We start from the raw sequence: 13,154 nt of genomic DNA on the forward strand, positions 1-13,154 counted from the left end.
AAAAAAAAAAACGTAAAAGATAAGACTAAAGTTGTCTAAAGATACCGTAAAGCTAAATTTAAAACAAAAACCTGAATAGCGCGGTTTTTGTATTTTGGCTAACTCCTCTTGGAATCACTTTTCTGGTTTGGCTGGTACTTTGCGCAGAGCAGTGAGGTTTCCATAGTAGTCTTTCTCTGGGCTCTGTTTGGCTTTCAATAAGCAGGACGGTTCCTCTTTTCCTCCTCTACAGAGAGGGCAATAGGGATTAGGCTGGAAAGTTACCTTCCAAAAAGTAAGAAGGGAATTAGATTGCTGCTTCAGAGCTATGAAATTATTTGAAATGTTTTACAAATTGTTACCATAACAACAAAAAAAGTAATGACAAAATGTGTACATCACAACATGCTTTTAAAGACACTTTGTGTTGTGCTCACATTCCCTTAAACTTTGTTCCCAAAGGTGCTCATCCTCTAGCCCAGCTGGAATCTCTGGGAAGAGACAGACAGTTTGGTGAAAAAGACAAGGGGGTGGGGGCAGGAGGGCTGTTGAAAGGGGAAAGCGGCCTTCCAGTTAAAGATCAGTCCTCAGTTTCAAGGTCAGCTTTGGCCTGACTGGCCTCATGCAGATTCGGGGTCTGAGGGAGGAGCAGCAGCAGGGCGGGACTGGGGAGCTCTACATCTCATTCAGGTCAAGCAGAGTCTGGTCCAGCATCCTTTGTGTACAGAGATGCTCCTCTTTGGTGCATTTCTGCTTATCTTCCAAATCATCAATTGTCTTTTCCAGTTTGGTTACTGATCTCTCAGCAAACTCAGCACGGGTCTCTGCCTCCTTGAGTTTATCACTAAGAATCTTTATTTCTTCCTCATGTTTGTCTTCTTTTTGAGAGTACTTTTCTTGAGCAGCAGACACTTCAGGTTCTGGTCCATCAGTCTGATCTGCTCATTCGTCTCTCCGCAATGGAACTCTGCCAGGTCTGCTGGTTCCTCTGTGCATTCCAAGTCTCCTTCAATAACCACTAACTTCCGAGCCACCTCTTCATACTTCCTATCTGCTTCTTCTGCCATGTGCTCTCATCAGCAGCTTTTTCTGCTTCCTCCAGCTTTTGCAGGGCAGTTACGAGGCGCTCCTGGGCACGGGCCAGTTCCTCTTCGACCAGTTGGATCCTAGGGTTCAAGGAGGCAACCTCAGCCTCAGCCTCAGCCTGTTTCCAGCCCGCCTTTCTCCTACAACCTCCCGCTGGACGCGCTCAGCCCTCTCCTCAGCATCATCAGCTTGCTGCTGCAGAAACTGGATCTTGCGCTTCACCGCTGAAGCAGTGGTGATACTGGCCATGGTCCCCACCCAGCCACTCCTTGATATATGCCTTCTGTCTCCTTCATTCGCCATTGCAGCCGCTTCTCTTTAATTTATTTGAATAATGTTTTGTTATTTTCAGCATAAAGTCTTATATATCTTCTATTCGATTTATTTCTAAGTTGATGTTGTAGATGACATTCTTTTGAAAACTTCATTTTCCAGTTTGATATTGGTTGGCATAGAGAAACGTAACTGATTTTGGTCTGTTATTCAGTGACCTTGATAAATTCACTTAGTAAGGTCTAACAATTTATTTGTAGGATTTTTTTTTTTTAAATCCTCTGTGTTCTCAATTATGTCCTCTGTGAATAACAACAGCTTTATTTCTTCCAGTTTCCCTTTATTTCAAGTATGGAGACTTTAAGTTCCCAGTCAAAAGCAGAGGGTGATTTAACAAGCTCCCCAACCTTAGTAGCCTTGGGTTCTTGTGTCTCACCAGCTCCTCAGTGCTGTGAAATATGCAGTTTAGTTTCTCAGCTATTTCTCCCAAATAGACAAATGTTAACAGACAAAACCGACCACCTTCTCTGGGTTTTCTCTCTTTTGTATCTTATCTTGGTTGTTTCCCACTCTCTTGTTAGCTCTTTGATATTTTTTAAGAAACTGTTTAAAATATTTAAAATGTTTTAAAATATTTTATCTTGAATATTTCAATCTGTCTTTGGTGGAAAGTTTGATATTAATTATCCAGTCTGCAAGTCCCAAAACCAAAGTTTATCACATTTTTTTTTTCCAAGCAAACTTGGGAGAAATATGATGCTGGGACTCAGGACTAAATTCTTATTATCTGTTTGGGAAGATACAGATGATCCATAAGTGACAGAACTGATAGAGTAAGGTCAGAGTGACCTCCTAGCTTTTGCTGTCTTCTGAGACTGCAATAATCGTGGACAAAACCAAAACTATTAAACTTTGTGTACTAGGGATGAGTGTAAGGAATACCCCTAGGCGTGCATGAAAACTCTTATTTATACTAAACTCAATTGACTGGACTTTACCCAAAACTTCTTCCTCAAGCATTTTTTTTTTTTTTTTTTTTTTTTTGTACCAGGGATTGAACCCAGGGGTACTTAGGAACTGAGTCACATCCCAGCCCTATTTTGAATTTTATTAAGAGACAGGGTCTCACTGAGTTGCTTAGGGCCTCACTAAGTAGTAAAAAATATCCAAATGTCATAGCTAATATTTTTCAAGTGAGGTCCAAACTTAAGATTGTTTGCATTCAAATAATGGAAATGAATCTCAATATAACTTACAATTCTCTGTCCTCAGCCTCTGGAGCCACTGGAATTATAGGTATGCACCACCACACCTAGCTATTTTTTATTTTGAGACAGGGTCTCACTAAGTTGCTGAGACTGGCTTTGAACTTGTGATCTTCCTGCCTCAATCTCCCAAACTGCTGGAATTACAGGCGTGAGACACTGCGCCCAGCTCAAGCATCCATTTTTATTTTGGGACTATAGTGGGAGTTCCAGGATTGAGCTCTAAATTGGATCTTTCAGACAAGTAGAAATGATCATGCTGGAAAAGGCATTTTACAAGTTCAGGGACCAGGAATCCAGTTGTTTGCTTTATAGCATTTGCTAAGTCATGTCTACAAAGAAATGGCACACAAATAGCTCTGTTCTGTACAGAACTAACTTGAAATGGTATTTATTATAGTGTGTTTTACCTATAGTAATTCTGAGCTTGCTTTCCCATTCATTCTGGTGCAATTCCATCTTAAAAATGCTATAAAACCTTGTGCTCAGGAGCCCAGCTTAACTGATGCTGAACCTTCTTCACATTTCTCCTTCCCTTGCCCTTTACTTTCTCACTGTTAAAAAAAAAAAAAAAAAAGAAAAAAAAAAACTAAACAAAACACAAAAGCTCCATTATTTCTTTAAAAGATTTACTAAAAAAAAAAAAAAAAAGAAAGAAAGAAAGCTAAAATCCATCCTTCACTGCTTATAGAGTTGAAGGATTGGCAATCAATTTAAATTTCCACATTAAAAGTCTGAAGGCCTCCCGGAGTCTCTTGGTCAGCCTCCATCCAGCTTTCATTAACTCAGGGACATGTGAGAGCTGGAGAGCCAACTTTTCTTTTACTTTGTTCTTTAAGGAACCTCCATTTTGTACATTCTTTATTAACAATTAAGTTATATTTTTAAAAATTATATATCAATTTTCCATGAAGTGGTGTTTTGCAGTGCTACTAAAGGTACTATTTTAGGGAAAGTAAATTTTTTCAATAAAATGTATCTGCTATAAAGTTAGAAACAGTCTTCCTGAGGTTATTACTAATCCCACACAACAAAAAATATCCAAATGTCATAGCTAATATTTTTCAAGTGAGGTCCAAACTTAAGATTGTTCATCCTGTTAGATCTCATCTAACTAGAACCTACTCTTTGCATTCAAATAATGGAAATGAATCTTAATAGTTATCAATATAATATGCAATGGTATTCTAGAATGAAAGAAAATATCCTTTTGGGTTGTAAGAGCAATTTTAATAAAATTCAATTGACAAGTATGAAAGACGACAAGTACCACCACCAGCAACAACCACAAAAGCCTCAGACAGACAAATCATTGCTGCACTTGCCTCTGGAAGCAGCCTCTCCCCACGCTCTCCCTTATACGCAGAAGGTAATTTAATTAAAAAGGCAAAACCTTAAATGAAATTGATCTTGTATCTTGCACTCTATTGCCTAAGAAAATTCTGTCGTACGTCGTGGTGAAAAAATATACATAAGGGAGACCAGAGAAACAGCATCATGCATTTCTGTTTTCAGTTGGTTTAAGAGGTTATACAAATTTTGCGAGTTTGAAAAATAATCAACATTTTATAGCCACATTTTATGCTATTGGTTTGATATTTCAAAATAAATTAAATACATCATGGATGTGCTTTTTGTTTGCTATTACCCCTTGCAGATATTCCCAAATAAAGGTTGTCAACATGGAAGACTGAACAGACATCATCAGAAGGTAGAGAGACATGATTTTCACTTAAAGTGCCTCAAATAACAATGAAAACACACCAATAGCAAAAGCAAAAGCAAAAACCATTGTTATGGGGCCTTGTTTTAGTCAGCTTTTTGCTGCTGTGATAAAAGTTCTGACCAGTGCAATTGTAGGGGAGGAAAAGTTTATTTATGGGTTCATGGTTTCTGAGGTCTCAATTGATAGAAGGCAGGTTCCATTCCTTGGGGCTCGTGGTGAGGCAGAATATCATGGCGGAAGAGTGTGATAGAGAGAAGCAGCTCACAAGGTGATCAGAAAGCAGAGATTCCACTTGCCAGACACAAAATACATACCCCAAAGGCATACCCCCAGGGACCCACCTGCTCCAACCACACCCTACCCATCTTCAGTTACCACTCAGTTAATCCCATCAGGGCATTAATTCACTGATTGGGTTAAGACTCACATAACCCAACCATTTCTTCTCTGAACCTTCTTGCATTGTCTCACACGTGAGCTTTTGGAGGACACCTCTCATCCAAAACATGGCAGGCCTTGAGAGTCAAGCATTAGAGAAATGTGAATAAGGCACAAAGTAGTGGTAAAAAAATCACAAATGATAGGTTCTTTGGAGTAACATCAGTGTCAAAATATGATTGGTATTACTATTGAGCCATATTGAGATGACTAGAGACAATATTTTGAGGTAGCATTCATTATAATCAAAGTCAGATTTTCAAGGTTTATAGCACCTATACTATATAAGACATCACACTTCTCTAATACATGATTAAATCAGCTCCTTTTGGAGGAAGAGGAAAGGGAAGAAGACAAGGATGTACACTTACGTGCTCAGGGAAGCCCTCTTAGGAAAACTGAGAATAAAAACAACAACCTCAAGACCCATGTAAATACACTTTTAAAATCACAAACTATTATTTCAAGCACTCAAGAATTAATGAGCGTTTCTATTACTTCAAATTGTTTCTCGTTTCTCCAACTAGAGCTGGGAAAAGTAAAATTTGGAAGACCCAAACTCACTTTTTTCTCCTGCCACTAAACCCCCTTTAGCTTGCTTGAGGGATGCCATAACATGTGTGACTATAAGAGGAGGTGAGGGGACTGCCGAGGTCAATGATGATGATATGAAGACAACTCCCAGTTCTGGGGCTACAGAGATGACCAAGACATAGTTCTTGTCTTCAAAAGTTTCATGATTTGTGTATTAATCAGGGTTCTCTAGAACCAACAGGATATGCGTATGTGTGTACAGACACACACACACACCCATGTATATACATATATATACACACACACACATATGTACATATACACACACACATATATATAATTATAAAATTGGATTTATTAGATTGGCTTACAGAATCAGACTCTGAATAGTCCCACGTTGGCCATCTTCAGGCTGGAAGGAACCAGTAGATGCACTGTGCAGGAAATTGGAGCCTCAAAACAAGAGGGACTGAAGGCCTGAAAACTCTACTTTGAAAGTGTGAAGGAACTGGAGTTCCAAGTCCTCAGTGATCACAGCAGCAATAGAAGTACCTGCTAAGAGGAATCAAGTTTGTTTGTATTGGCTTCCTACATTTTTTGTTTCGTCATACAGCTTTTGTTTCATCCAGGGGCCCAGCCTATTGGATTGTGCTGCCCACATCCAGGGTGGGTCTCCTGCCTCCATTTGCTGTCCCACATACCATCCAGTCATTTCTGGAGACACCTTCATTGACATATCCAGAAACCCCTTAATCTTAGATATCTCTTAATGCAATCAAGTTGACAATTCATATTAGCCATCAAGACTAATTAGGAAGCCAAATATATTAGCAAATAATTTTATAAATGCACTGTTAGGAACTACAAAAGATATTTGTATAAAATAGGGACAGGCAGGATGGGGGTGGAGTAAAGTAGAGATGGGTGGTTGGGATGTATTACAAAGAGCCCAGAAAGAGGTGTCCCTTGAGCTAAATCCCATAGGATGAGCAGGACTTTATCAAGCAGGAAGAAGGAATTCTGTGTGGTAAGCAGGTGCAAAGACTTGGACATAGTTAACAGGTTCGAGTATAACTAAAGTGCCAGAAAACCTGAAAAGGGGACTAGAGAAAATGCAGAGAGCTCAAAAAGTTGAGGATGCCAGGTTTAGGATTTGGATGTTCTCCCATAGGTTGGGGTGGCAAATATAAAGTCTCTAAATAAGAGAAAGAAATGATACCATTTACTCTTTGGAAAAACCATTTTCTCTGCCCTATGGAGAGCTGACTAAAGAAAGACTAGAGGAAGGAAGAGTAACTAGGAATCCTTTGCCCAGAAATTAGGACTTGAACCAGGACAGAGTGGTAAAAGAAAAGTGTTTCAAGATACCTACCAGATTTCAGGCTGATTCACTAGGACAGGAAATACAGATTGGAGAGGACAATTGGTTGTATGCTGGACAAGCTGTGTTTGTGATCATGGTTGAGATCTTGGTTGATAGGCAAGAGTGTAGACAAAGGGCAGAGGGAAGTTCGGCTTGGTATCAGCCTCAAAGGCTGAAGGATATTCATCGTCCAGCTGGCAAAGTTCCTCTCTAAGAGGTGGCCATCTCCTGTACAGGAAGCTTAGGAGAACAGGAGCTTTCCTCCTTCCCACTGTGGCTAGTGCCACCCCTACCCCAGCACTGTAGTGGATTTGGGTCTTAGAAGAAGCTAAATGGGCTTCCATTGGAATCTAAATGGGCTTCCTGTCACTCTTAAACTTGTGTTAAACAATAAAAAATACATTAACACAACACACTGAAGAGCCTCTGAGAAACATCACTTTTTAATTCCTCTTTCAATACACATATGAAACACAATAGTTTTGATTCATGTAAATATGGTCCCCAATTGGAATTTGTTCCATATGACATTCTTTGATCAGGAGCAACTGTAATGAGAATTTTGGTGTGTCTGCCTAATCACAACATACAAATACCAATTCCTACAACATACCTGTATAGTGTGATGTGGAGTGAAAAAGTCATCATACTTAATAGAAGGAAGTCATTAACAAAAAGTGGTATAAATTTTCAAGAGCTATAATAGTGAAAAGTTTTAACCTAGAGAGTTATTAGGTAGAGTGAGTCTGAACTAAAAGCAATAAAAATTGACACATTATTACCACAATGAACAACATGGTTGAATTCCAAAAAAATATATTGTTGAGGCAAATCCAATTAAAACATACACATACACTGCATGCATCTGTTTATATAAAATTCAAAAATGTGTAAATTGAATCTATGGTGTAGAAGTTAGAGTAACAGATATCTTTGGGGAGGTGGTCATTTAAGAAAACCTAGGCCAGAAGTGGTGGCCCACACCCTTAATCCCAGTGGCTGGGAAGGCTAAAGCAGTATTACCAAGAGTTTAGAGTCAGTCTCAACAAAAACGAGGCACTAAGCGGCTCAGTGAGACCCTGTCTCTGAATGAAATACAAAATAGGACTGGGGATGTAGCTCAGTGGTCAAGTGACCCTGAGTTCAATCCCCAGTACTAAAAAAAAAAAAGGAAAAGAAAGCCTAGACATTAGGCCTAAATTCTTCCTGGGTATAGGAAAGGAAATTGGTATCCCCAAGGTAAAAGACATCATTGTCTATTTGTCTATGAAATATTTGTGAGATACTAAGAAAGTGTTGTGATTTTCTAAGAATTAATTCAGCAAAGAAATGAATTTTAAAATTCAAAGATAACGAGGTTCAGGTGAAGAGCTAGATGGTTCCTGGGGCAAGTCCCAACTCCATCTGTTTAGAGTCGTCTGACTTTAGCAACTTCACTCTCTCTGAGGTTCAGTGTCCTCAAATATAAAACAGAAATGATATTAAGCTGTGAATAGGTAAAAAATCAAGCATATAAAAGAACATGGTAGATAGAAGTTTCTTTCCATCCTCTGCATTTATTGTGACTGTGTGGGGTCAACCCTCAGTGTGTAACTCATTCCTTCTTAAAAGTTGTTTTACTCAGCTTTTTTGTGACTGTGACCAAAAGACCTCACAAGAACAATTTTAGCAGAAAAAAAGTTTATTTGGCACTCACAATTTCCGAGGTCTTGGTCCATAGTTGGCCAACTCCATTGCTCTGGGCCTCAAGCCAGGCAGAACATCATGGTGGAATGATGTGGAGGAAAAGAAGCAGAGAGCCCTGATCAACAAGGACAAAATATATACCCCAAAGGCATGCCCCCTGAGTGACCTACCTCCTCCAGTCACATCCTACCTGCCTACAGTTACCACTCTATCAGAGAATTAATTTGCTGTTTAAATTAAGGTTCTCATAACCCAATCATTTCAAATCTAAACATTCTTGCATTGTTTCACATGTGAGCTTTTGGAAAACACCTCACATTTAAAGCATAATACAGCCTTCTATAAGACTTGATAAATCAACTAATAGCATAGATGTAAGAAAGTAGTATCTTGAATTTAGTCAAGGAGAAATTTTTAAAGATGCCAAGTAAGGGCACTAAAGATTCTCTATAGAAATCCTAAGAATACAAAATCAAGTTGATAATTTATTTTATATAGATTAAAATATGATATTAATGTTTTCAAATGCTTGTAAAGGCTCATTTGAAAGTCAGACTCTTGAAATACATCATAATTGTTTTCATATTCCTAAGTGTAATGATACTGTTAATTTCTATTTTTGTTTTCATTGTCAGTTAATTAAATGTTCAGTCTTAGGAAGACAGAATCAGCTAAATCCCGGCAACCATATTAATTAATATAAATCCATCAACTTTATTATTTCAAGATTCAAAGCACCTTATTGCAAATTTAGCAGTTAGAAAAACTGGCAAAAATCATTGGATTCAACCTGGTCAGGTTTGAAGATTCTATGGTAATAAAAAAGTCAACATTAGGAATTTTTCTGATCTCTTTATATGACATCCCAGACCTATTAGGGCAACAAGTTAAAAAATAAACCTATTGCTTTCCCCAGGTTCACTATAGTACATTTTTTTCCTAAACTAGACTTGAGGTCCTTTAACTCCAAGTCTGATTCCACCTTGCTCACTGGATAATATTTGTTATTCTGACCAGTAGTGCTGAAGGCCAAAAATTTATTCCATTGCTAATGATCACCTAGAAGGCTCTCCTAAGCTACCCACTATCAAAGTGCAGTTCAACTGTGCTGTCCCCTCCAATAAACCTTCCCTCCTTCTGCACCATGTCTTCAATGATGGCCTTCTTTGAAACTTCTGCCACTTTTTAAATTATACATTATCATAAATTTTCCTGCATCACGAGTTTGTCCTATCTCCTTAACTACACAGCAAGTCCTTGTAAGACAAGGAGAATGGAGTCTCCCACCTAGTCTGCTTATCCCAGAGTTTTTAATGCAGTTCTTCATCTAATAGAGCTGTTTAATGAGAATGTCAATCAGAAACAAGAAGAATATCTACATTAAATAGTTCACTGCAAAATCTAGTATGGTCTTGTTATGGTTTGGAAATGAGCTGTCCCTCAAAATTCCTGCATTAATGCAGGAATAGTCAGAGATAAAATGATTAGATTATGAGAGCTGTGACCTAATCCATTCATCCTAGTTTGAATGAACTGAGTAACAACTGTAGGCAGATGGGGAATGACTGGAAGAGGTGGATCACTGTGGGCAAGAAGCACCTATTCCTGCCCTTCCACCATGATGTTCTATTTTACCTTGGGCCCAGCAATGGAGCCTGTGAACCATGGTCTAAACTTCTGAAACTGTAAACTCAAGAAAAATTTTTCCTCTAAGTTGTTCTTGTTTTGGGTATTTTGGTCACAGTGATGAAAAACTAACTAACACAGGTCTAAATTAATCTCAAATCACCACTACATGACAGCCACAAAAAATCTAAACAGGTGGAAGAAGAGGGAGAAGAGAACACTCACAAACCCAGACGGATAAGCCCCTTTTATCTTGTTTGCAGAAGTTCTGTTTTAAGTTTTACATACTGCATATTGTTTATCTTTTCATCTTCTTTGTCTGAGAGATGAAAAGGATACTCCTGTTCACTCTGTTCCAAGCCCAGAAGTTCAGCTTGCTCAGACCTATCCACAGGCTTCTAATAGTCAGTGGGTACTAGAGTGCTTTGGTGGGCATAGTACGAACGGACTAAAGAATCTGGACTGAGGCTAGAGTATTTAATACTCCACCTCCATCCCTGATGGGTGCGACCGATGTCTCCCCTGAAGCTCTCAGCTGCACTCCGCACACAGCCTTACTATGTCCGGTCCTGGTAACATTCCTTCCTCTCCTAAGACTTGGGAATCTAATTCCTTCCTACCCGCCACTCTCTCCAGCACTACTTCCAGTGGTTTCCCTATATCCTGCCCATGCATTGATGATACCATAAATGATTCATTGTGACTTGTCTGTTTGCATCAGGACCCTATCCAATAACATTGTTTCATTTATGATTCTTAAAATCTAAATATTTATTCACACTTCCTTGTTTCCCAGAGAAAGTGAGTGTCCATATGATAATGAGCCCTTCTCTTTCAGATTCAGGGTCATCAGTGACTCTTGGAGATGGAACAATTGTTTATCAGCTCTTACCAGCCACACTATGCTTTACAGACATTACCTCATCTAATCTCCCTTTTTCACCTCAACAACAACAAAAAACTACGAGACTGGTCTGGTAAGTTCACTTTATTCACTTCACAGAACCAAGGAGCACAGACATTAGGTAACAGAAATAGGAATATGAAGCCAAGAGTGTCTCACTATAAAACCTGTGTCCTTGTCCAGAAAATGAAATGAAATCAGTCCCCTACCACACTACACTGTCTTGAAGGGCTGGAGAATTGTGCAGATGTATTGATTCTTATGCTCAATGATTCACACTGTTGTTCTTTTGGAGTTTCAGTCATGATTTATATGCCTCCTCTAATTGATTAAAAATGAATCTGCAGCCCCAATACAAATCTGACAGCTACTGCCCTGTCTGTTCATCTGCCTGTAGCAGCCTGCCTTGCCTGTCTAATTGACTACGTATAATCTGCTATAGGCCAAGTAACATGAAATGCACCCCACTTGGAATTAAATGTGAAAATAAGAGTAACAATTTCCCAAATGAGGGCTGACAGATTTGGAAACATGGAATTTGTGAAAGCTATTTTTCTTCACTCAGCAGCTATATTTTAGATGGCATTATACTGCATTTTAATGTATCACAAAATCACTGTTGCAAATGAAAAGGATGCATGTAGATGCACCAGTTGACAGTGTCTGACTGAGCCCACCCTTCAAGTCATCGTATCCCAGCCAACAATCATGTGAAGGAAGAGGCCTCCAGATGATTCCAGCCCCTGGCCATTCAATTCTTCCCTGCTGGAGCCTCCAACATCATGGAGCAGAGATCTATAGATAGATAGATAAATAGATAGATTTATAGATAGATAGATAGATAGATAGATAGATAGATAATACATATATGCATTATATATAAACATATATATATACACAAATATACATTACATATGTAAATATATGGAAAATAAAACTGTTAACAAAAATTCTGGAAAGCTAGGTTGAACCATATCCTCTTATGCCCCCCAAACTCCAAGCCCATACTAAAGTACTTAGTATTACAACCCTAAGACCAGCTGCATGAAAGGGATTGAGAGAGGGAAGGATAACAGAATTTAACAGAATAGCAACTGGGGCAAGATATAAGCAAGAGAAATGCAGATCTCTGCAGAGAGACACACCATCATTAGTAGTGCAAGTAACAAACTAAATATCCAATCAAAATAATCTTTCCTGCTCTTCAGAAATCAAGGGGGAATGGAAAAAGAAAAACTTTTTCCTGCAAAAATGTTCCAATATGTGAAAGACAACCGAAGGTGGAAACTCCACCCAACAGTCATGACCAGCTCTAAGATAAAATTTTATACATATGTTTGACCTCATTTTGCTGATTATTATAACCTTAAATTTAAGTTGCACTCTCAAACTAGTGATATCCAAATTCTGCCTCCTATGTAGGAGGCATAGGTGAACTTGGTAGCTGGCTTTAGTTAGAAATAACCCAAATCTGAGTCAGAAGGAAGGAGCAGTACCAAGGCAGCTCAAATGTACATCACCAGGATGGAGCAAAAAGGTCCTGGTGCAGAGGAGCCAAGGGCACCATCAGGAAGTCACCAGACAGTGCATAAGGAGAGATGGGGTAGTGATGCATGAAGTAGGACACAATGCAACCGCTGTCACTCTTTTAATGTAGCACTTGGTGGCATGGTAGGAACAACTAGTAATAGGTGATTGCTGAAGTCAAACCCTTGCTTGTTCCATTTTGTGCAGGAACAGTTGCCACAACCCTACACAGACACCAGAGATGACACAGGATCTGGTGACATCCAAGGCAAAAAGAACAAATGAGCTGATTCCTACCATAGGGATAGCCAGAGCAAAGGCCCTAAGGCAGGAGATACTCTAATTAAAGGACCAGTAATCAGGCCAGTGGGGCTAGACCAGAAGAAGAATAGTTAGAGGTGAACACAAACACAAAGAGAAAATAGAGGTCAGCAAATGCAGGGCCTTAAAGTCTTGAGATTTTACTCCTTACGATGATGTGGACTATTGAAGTGTACAAATGAAATCATCTAACATTTTAGCAGGTTGTCCCTGGATGCTGTATTGAGAATAAAACTGAAAGGGGCCAAGTTAAAGCCGGGAGAATAATTGAGAGGTCACTGCTTGGTTTTTCCCCAAACATACTAGTGGCTTGATCTGAGCAATAGAAATGGAGAAAGTACGAATTCTGAATATATTTTGGAAGTAAAACTATCAAGATTAGCTGACAGATTAGGTGTGACATGTCCTTCTTTCTTGCTTTATTTT

General features: G+C 39.0%; 1 pseudogene; it reads right to left on the minus strand.

Moving 5' to 3' along the window:
* Positions 1–654: 654 nt before the first annotated feature.
* On the minus strand, positions 655–1,314 carry LOC124990979 (tropomyosin alpha-3 chain-like; annotated as a pseudogene).
* Between the last annotated feature and the right edge of the window lie 11,840 nt (positions 1,315–13,154).

Source organism: Sciurus carolinensis, chromosome 8 (genome assembly GCF_902686445.1).
Source record: "Sciurus carolinensis chromosome 8, mSciCar1.2, whole genome shotgun sequence".
NCBI classification, from domain to species: Eukaryota; Metazoa; Chordata; class Mammalia; order Rodentia; family Sciuridae; genus Sciurus; species Sciurus carolinensis.